Source organism: Hemiscyllium ocellatum, unplaced genomic scaffold, assembly GCF_020745735.1.
Source record: "Hemiscyllium ocellatum isolate sHemOce1 unplaced genomic scaffold, sHemOce1.pat.X.cur. scaffold_1044_pat_ctg1, whole genome shotgun sequence".
NCBI classification, from domain to species: domain Eukaryota; kingdom Metazoa; phylum Chordata; class Chondrichthyes; order Orectolobiformes; family Hemiscylliidae; genus Hemiscyllium; species Hemiscyllium ocellatum.
Window position 1 is genome coordinate 30,971 of NW_026867655.1, and position 9,030 is coordinate 40,000.

Consider the following 9,030-nt stretch of genomic DNA (forward strand, 5'->3'; position numbering starts at 1 on the left):
GGCGGCCATCCGACTTATAACGCTCATCAGTGCGCGACAGAACCACATTCCAAGCCGAACCCTTGTCGCTGCCGCTCTGCCCCCTGGGAGTTGTAGTTCAGCACCGCCCCCGCCTCCCTTTACGGACACGGGACACCGCCCGGGAGACGGACTACAAATCCCATGAGGCACCGCGAGCCCTTTCCCCACTCCCTCACTTTAGGCCTTTACCCACACCCCAAAATCCCCCACTGTGCTTGTTTGGTCACCTCTGGCCTTCGTCATCATACCCCGTAATGTCAAAGGGACACCGAAACCCCCGGTTCCCCACCCACCGCCAAACCCAATCACCATGGGGTGCCACCAAGATGGCGGCAAGGTACCCATGATACCTTGCTCCATCGCCAACAGCACAGGAAGAGCCTTGTTGGCCTATAACCTGGTGTTGTGTGACTTTTAACTTGACCGCATCCAACCCCGTCAATTCCCCATGGGCCTGCCCTCAAAATGGCGTCAGTGATGGCCAATGACGCACCCCTGGGGCCTGTTGACCTCGAATTGGGTGACACTTTGTGACTCTAAGGTGGCATCCAACGACGTCCAATCACATGCCACCTCACGCCGACCCTCCTCGGCCTCCCCTCAAAATTGTGGTCAGCGAATGCCTACCCAATCCTCCCCCTAACACCGCCAACAACCCCTTCCCCCCACTCCCTCCCACCTTGGCATCCCTCCAAGGTTTGGTCAACTGGAGCCCTGAGCTGATCGACAATGGCGGTGCACAGTCAACCCCCACCATCCCCCCCGTCCCGCCCCACCCTGGTAGCCACGCCATCAACTGCTCCCACCACCAAGATCCGTCAACTGCCCTGGAGACAGAAGTCACCAGTAGCACGTGACACGCATCGTTCTGGAGTCCCTCCCAATGGCCACTCACACCCTCGGGCACGTTCAAGATGGGAGTCCCAGCAGGCCCGCGATATGTCACCATGCCCAGCTCCCCACACTGCCGACTCCTGTACCAACTCCCACTACCAGCAAACCAATGAAGCCCAACACAGGGGTTCAGCCCCTCGAGTCTGCTACCCCAATTCAACAGGTTCACGGCAAATCATCCAATCCACACGCCTGCTCACGTTTTCTCCCGCATAGCTTTTGAGCATTACATCCTGAAGAACAATGTGGGCGGCACGGTGGCACAGTGGTTAGCACTGCTGCCTCACAGCGCCAGAGACCCGGGTTCAATTCTGGCCTCAGGCGACTGACTGTGTGGAGTTTGCACGTTCTCCCCGTGTCTGCGTGGGTTTCCTCCGGGTGCTCCGGTTTCCTCCCACAGTCCAAAGATGTGCGGGTCAGGTGAATTGGCCATGCTAAATTGCATGTAGTGTTAGGTAAGGGGTAAATGTAGGGGTGGGTTGCGCTTCGTTGGTCGGTGTGGACTTGTTGGGCCGAAGGGCCTGTTTCCACACTGTAAGTAACCTAAAGAAAAACGACCTATTTTGAAAACACTGATAGTTTGGCTTCAATTATGTCCTGTGGCAGAATATTCCACAGACTCCCCAATGTCTGGCTGAAGATATTTCGCCTCAACTCAGTTCCAAATGTCCAACAGCGTGAAGGTAGACGGTGACCTTGGTTCTAGACTCCCTGGTCATCTGGGATTTGACAGCCTCGCTCGCGTCCTCGAATGATTGTATAGATTTCAACAAGATGGCCACTCGTTCTTCTCCAGCCACGTCAATATAATCCAAACTGATAACCGAACACAGATAGGGAGGGGGTGTAGGGGCTGGAGGAGGGGACAGGGATAGGGAGGGAGTGTAGGGGCTGGAGGAGGGGACAGGGATAGGGAGGGGGTGTGGTGGCTGGAGGAGGGGACAGAGATAGGGAGGGGGTATAGGGGCTGGAGGAGGGGACAGAGATAGACAGGGGGTGTAGGGGTTGGGGGAGGGGACAGAGATAGGGAGGGGGTGTAGGGGCGGGAGGGGGTGTAGGGGCGGGAGGAGGTGTAGGGGCTGGAGGGGGTGTAGGGGCTGGAGGAGGGGACAGAGATAGGGAGGGGGTATAGGGGCTGGAGGAGAGGACAGAGATAGGGAGGGGGTATAGGGGCTGGGGGAGGGGACAGAGATAGGGAGGGAGTGTAGGGGCTGCAGGAGGGGACAGGGATAGGGAGGGGGTGTAGGGGCTGGAGGAGGGGACAGAGATAGGGAGGGGGTGTGGGTGCTGGAGGAGGGGACAGAGATAGGGAGGGGGTATAGGGGCTGGAGGAGGGGACAGACATAGACAGGGGGTGTAGGGGCTGGGGGAGGGGACAGAGATAGGGAGGGGGTGTAGGAGCTGCAGGAGGGGACAGGGATAGGGAGGGGGTGTAGGGGCTGGAGGAGGGGACAGAGATAGGGAGGGGGTGTAGGGGCTGGAGGAGGGGACAGAGATAGGGAGGGGGTGTAGGGGCTGGAGGAGGGGACAGAGATAGGGAGGGGGTGTGGGGGCTGGAGGGGGGAGGGGCTACATCAGGAGGAGGCCGGGGACAGGAAGGGGTTGTCCTGGGGAGGGGGCGGGAGACCCCATGGCAGGATATCATTAAGATCCCGAGAGAGCGACACAGTGAGTATCACGGGGAGGGGGACAGACAAAGACACAGACCCCCGTCCCGTCACCGTGTGGGGGACAGACACAGACCCCCGTCCCGTCACCGTGTGGGGGAATCACAGACACAGACCCCCGTCCCGTCACCGTGTGGGGGAATCACAGACCCACGTCCCATCACCGTGTGGGGGAATCACAGACACAGACCCCAGTGCCGTCACCGTGTGGGGGAATCACAGACACAGACCCCCGTCCCGTCACCGTGTGGGGGAATCACAGACACAGAACCCAGTCCCGTCACCGTGTGGGGGACAGACACAGACCCCCGTCCCGTCACCGTGTGGGGGAATCACAGACACAGTCCCCCGTCCCGTCACCGTGTGGGGGACAGACACAGACCCCCGTCCCGTCACCGTGTGGGGGAATCACAGACACAGACCCCGTCCCATCACCGTGTGGGGGAATCACAGACCCCCATCCCGTCACCGTGTGGGGGAATCACAGACACAGACCCCTGTCCCGTCACCGTGTGGGGGTATCACAGACACAGACCCCTGTCCCGTCACCGTGTGGGGGAATCACAGACTCCCGTCCCGTCACCGTGTGGGGGAATCACAGACACAGACCCCCGTCCCGTCACCGTGTGGGGAATCACAGACACAGTCCCCCATCCCGTCACCGTGTGGGGGAATCACAGACACAGACCCCTGTCCCGTCACCGTGTGGGGGTATCACAGACACAGACCCCCGTCCCGTCACCGTGTGGGGGGATCACAGACACAGACCCCCGTCCCGTCACCGTGTGGGGGAATCACTGACACAGACCCCCGTCCCATCACCGTGTGGGGGAATCACAGACCCCCGTCCCGTCACCGTGTGGGGGAATCACAGACACAGACCCCCGTCCCGTCACCGTGTGGGGGAATCACAGACCCCCGTCCCGTCACCGTGTGGGGGAATCACAGACACAGACCCCTGTCCCGTCACCGTGTGGGGGAATCACTGACACAGACCCCCGTCCCGTCACCGTGTGGGGGAATCACAGACCCCCGTCCCGTCACCGTGTGGGGGAATCACAGACACAGACCCCCGTCCCGTCACCGTGTGGGGGAATCACAGACACAGACCCCCGTCCCGTCACCGTGTGGGGGAATAACAGACACAGACCCCCGTCCCGTCACCGTGTGGGGGAATCACAGACACAGACCCCTGTCCCGTCACCGTGTGGGGGAGTCACAGACACAGACCCCCGTCCCGTCACCGTGTGGGGGAATCACAGACACAGACCCCCGTCCCGTCACCGTGTGGGGGAATCACAGACACAGACCCCGTCCCGTCACCGTGTGGGGGACAGACACAGACACCCGTCCCGTCACCGTGTGGGGGAATCACAGACACAGACCCCCGTCCCGTCACCGTGTGGGGGAATCACAGACACAGACCCCCGTCCCGTCACCGTGTGGGGGACAGACACAGACCCCCGTCCCGTCACCGTGTGGGGGAATCACAGACACAGACCCCCGTCCCGTCACCGTGTGGGGGACAGACACAGACCCCCGTCCCGTCACCGTGTGGGGGAATCACAGACCCAGACCCCCGTCCCGTCACCGTGTGGGGGAATCACAGACACAGACCCACGTCCCGTCACCGTGTGGGGGAATCACAGACACAGACCCCCGTCCCGTCACCGTGTGGGGGAATCACAGACACAGACCCCCATCCCGTCACCGTGTGGGGGGATCACAGACCCCCGTCCCGTCACCGTGTGGGGGAATCACAGACCCCCGTCCCGTCACCGTGTGGGGGAATCACAGACACAGACCCCCGTCCCGTCACCGTGTGGGGGAATCGCAGACACAGACCCCCGTCCCGTCACCGTGTGGGGGAATCGCAGACACAGACCCCCGTCCCGTCACCGTGTGGGGGAGTCACAGACACAGACCCCCGTCCCGTCACCGTGTGGGGGAATCGCAGACACAGACCCGCGTCACGTCACCGTGTGGTGGAATCACAGACACAGACCCCCGTCCCGTCACCGTGTGGGGGAATCACAGACACAGACCCCCGTCCCATCACCGTGTGGGGGAATCACAGACACAGACCCCCGTCCCGTCACCGTGTGGGGGAGTCACAGACACAGACCCCCGTCCCGTCACCGTGTGGGGGAATCGCAGACACAGACCCCCGTCACGTCACCGTGTGGTGGAATCACAGACACGGACCCCCGTCCCGTCACCGTGTGGGGGAATCACAGACACAGACCCCCGTCCCATCACCGTGTGGGGGAATCACAGACACGGACCCCCGTCCCGCCACCGTGTGGGGGAATCACAGACACAGACCCCCGTCCCGTCACCGTGTGGGGGAATCACAGACACAGACCCCCGTCCCGTCACCGTGTGGGGGAATCACAGACACAGACCCCCGTCCTGTCACCGTGTGGGGGAATCACAGACACAGACCCCCGTCCTGTCACCGTGTGGGGGAATCACAGACACAGACCTCCGTCCCGTCACCGTGTGGGGGAATCACAGACACAGACCCCCGTCACGTCACCGTGTGGGGGAGTCACAGACACAGACCCCTGTCCTTTCACCGTGTGGGGGAATCACAGACACGGACACCCGTCCCGTCACCGTGTGGTGAATCACAGACACAGACCCCGTCCCGTCACCGTGTGGGGGAATCACAGACACAGACCCCCGTCCCGTCACCGTGTGGGACAGACACAGACCCCCGTCCCGTCACCGTTTGGGGGAATCACAGACACAGACCCCCGTCCCGTCACCGTGTGGGGGGATCACAGACACAGACCCCCGTCCCGTCACCGTGTGGGGGAATCACAGACACAGACCCCTGTCCCGTCACCGTGTGGGGGAATCACAGACACAGACCCCCGTCCCGTCACCGTGTGGGGGGATCACAGACACAGACCCCCGTCCCGTCACCGTGTGGGGGAATCACAGACCCCCGTCCCGTAACCGTGTGGGGGAATCACAGACACAGACCCCCGTCCCATCACCGTGTGGGGGGATCACAGACACACCCCCCCGTCCCGTCACCGTGTGGGGGGATCACAGACACACACCCCCACCCCGTCACCGTGTGGGGGAATCACAGACACAGACCCCCGTCCCGTCACCGTGTGGGGGAGTCACAGACACAGACCCCCGTCCCATCACCGTGTGGGGGGATCACAGACACACCCCCCCGTCCCGTCACCGTGTGGGGGGATCACAGACACACACCCCCACCCCGTCACCGTGTGGGGGAATCACAGACACGGACCCCCGTCCCGTCACCGTGTGGGGGAATCACAGACACAGACCCCCATCCCGTCACCGTGTGGGACAGACACAGACCCCCGTCCCGTCACCGTGTGGGGGAATCACAGACACAGACCCCCGTCCCGTCACCGTGTGGGGGAATCACAGACACAGACCCCCGTCCCGTCACCGTGTGGGACAGACACAGACCCCCGTCCCGTCACCGTGTGGGGGAATCACAGATACAGACCCCCGTCCCGTCACCGTGTGGGGGAATCATAGACCCCCGTCCCGTCACCGTGTGGGGGGAGTCACAGACACAGACCCCCGTCCCGTCACCGTGTGGGGGAGTCACAGACACAGACCCCCGTCCTGTCACCGTGTGGGGGAATCATAGACTCCCGTCCCGTCACCGTGTGGGGGGAGTCACAGACACAGACCCCCGTCCCGTCACCATGTGGGGGAGTCACACACACAGACCCCCGTCCCGTCACCGTGTGGGGGAATCACAGACACAGACCCCCGTCCCATCACCGTGTGGGGGAATCGCAGACACAGACCCCCGTCCCGTCACCGTGTGGGGGAATCACAGATACAGACCCCCGTCCTGTCACCGTGTGGGGGAACCACAGACACAGACCCCCGTCCCGTCACCGTGTGGGGGAATCACAGACACGGACCCCCGTCCGGTCACTGTGTGGGGGAATCACAGACACAGACCCCCGTCCTGTCACCGTGTGGGGGAATCATAGACCCCCGTCCCGTCACCGTGTGGGGGAGTCACAGACACAGACCCCCGTCCTGTCACCGTGTGGGGGAATCATAGACTCCCGTCCCGTCACCGTGTGGGGGGAGTCACAGACACAGACCCCCGTCCCGTCACCGTGTGGGGGAGTCACACACACAGACCCCCGTCCCGTCACCGTGTGGGGGAATCACAGACACAGACCCCCGTCCCGTCACCGTGTGGGGGAATCACAGATACAGACCCCCGTCCTGTCACCGTGTGGGGGAACCACAGACACAGACCCCCGTCCCGTCACCGTGTGGGGGAGTCACAGACACGGACCCCCGTCCGGTCACTGTGTGGGGGAATCACAGACACAGACCCCCGTCCTGTCACCGTGTGGGGGAATCACAGACACAGACCCCCGTCCCGTCACCGTGTGGGGGAATCACAGACACAGACCCCGTCCCGTCACCGTGTGGGGGAATCACAGACACAGACCCCCGTCCCGTCACCGTGTGGGGGAATCACAGACACAGACCCCCGTCCCGTCACCGTGTGGGGGACAGACACAGACCCCCGTCCCGTCACCGTGTGGGGGACAGACACTGACACAGACCCCTGTCCCGTCACCGTGTGGGGGACAGACACAGTCACAGACCCCCGTCCCGTCACCGTGTGGGTGCTGGGACCTATCTGCAGGAGCCTGGACCATGTTACGACATGTCAGTGGTGAGGGTGGGTCCTCGCACATACCGAAAGCTGTGTCCCACCCAGGCCGTGTGTAAATATAACAGCTGTGAGAAACGGGAAGCCCCAGCCGTCCCTGTGTGAGTGTGGGATGGGATCGAAACCTCTCACTGACCTTCTGCGTGTGGGAGACTGTGAGGCAGTCAGCACAGTGTGACCCCACCTAAAACCACACGGTATACTGACAGAGATCAGCAGGAGGGTTCATAGCTCAGCAGCAGTCTGTCACACTCAGTCCCCATTCACCCCACTCTCCGACAGGGCCCACTCCCTCAGCACTGACCCTCCGACAGGGCCCACTCCCTCAGCACTGACCCTCCGACAGGGCCCACTCCCTCAGCACTGACCCTCCGACAGGGCCCGCTCCCTCAGCACTGACCCTCCGACAGGGCCCACTCCCTCAGCACTGACCCTCCGACAGGGCCCGCTCCCTCAGCACTGACCCTCCGACAGTGCCCACTCCCTCAGCACTGACCCTCCGACAGGGCCCGCTCCCTCAGCACTGAACCTCCGACAGTGCCCACTCCCTCAGCACTGACCCTCCGACAGTGCCCACTCCCTTTGCACTGACCCACCGACAGGGCCCGCTCCCTCAGCACTGACCCTCCGACAGTGCGGCACTCCCTCAGCACTGACCCTCCGACAGTGCCCGCACCCTCAGCACTGACCCTCCGACAGTGCCCACTCCCTCAGCACTGACCCTCCAACAGTGCCCGCTCCCTCAGCACTGACCCTCCGACAGGGCCCGCTCCCTCAGCACTGACCCTCCGACAGGGCCCGCTCCCTCAGCACTGACCCTCCGACAGTGCCCACTCCCTCAGCACTGACCCTCTGACAGTACCCACTCCCTCAGCACTGACCCTCCGACAGGGCCCACTCCCTCAGCACTGACCCTCCGACAGGGCCCGCTCCCTCAGCACTGACCCTCCGACAGTGCCCACTCCCTCAGCACTGACCCTCCGACAGGGCCCGCTCCCTCAGCACTGACCCTCCGACAGTGCCCACTCCCTCAGCACTGACCCTCCGACAGGGCCCGCTCCCTCAGCACTGACCCTCCGACAGTGCGGCACTCCCTCAGCACTGACCCTCCGACAGTGCCCGCACCCTCAGCACTGACCCTCCGACAGTGCCCACTCCCTCAGCACTGACCCTCCAACAGTGCCCGCTCCCTCAGCACTGACCCTCCGACAGGGCCCGCTCCCTCAGCACTGACCCTCCGACAGTGCCCACTCCCTCAGCACTGACCCTCTGACAGTACCCACTCCCTCAGCACTGACCCTCCGACAGGGCGGCACTGTGGGGAAATGGGGGATGTGGTGGGTGCGGGGGATTGAGGGTGTGGGGGCCTGGGCGTGTGGGGGGTGTGGGCGGTGTGGGGGTGTGGGGGATGTGTGAGGGTGTGTGAGTGGGGGTCTGTGTGATGGTGGGTAGGGAATGTGGGGGGTGTGGGGGTCGGGGTGAGGTGGGGGTGATGTGGGGTTGTGGGGGTGGGGGTGATGTGGGGTTGTGGGGGTGGGGTGAGTGGGGGTGGGGGTTCGGGTGAGGTGGGGGTGGGGGTGGGGGTGATGTGGGTGTGTGGAGGTTGGGGTGAGGTGGGGGTGGGGGTGATGTGGGGTGGGGTGTTGTGTGGGGTGGTGTGTTGTGGGGGTGGGGTGTTGTGGGGGTGGGTGTGGGGGTGATGTGGGGGTGGGGTGACGTGGGGTGGGGTGATGTGGGGGTGGG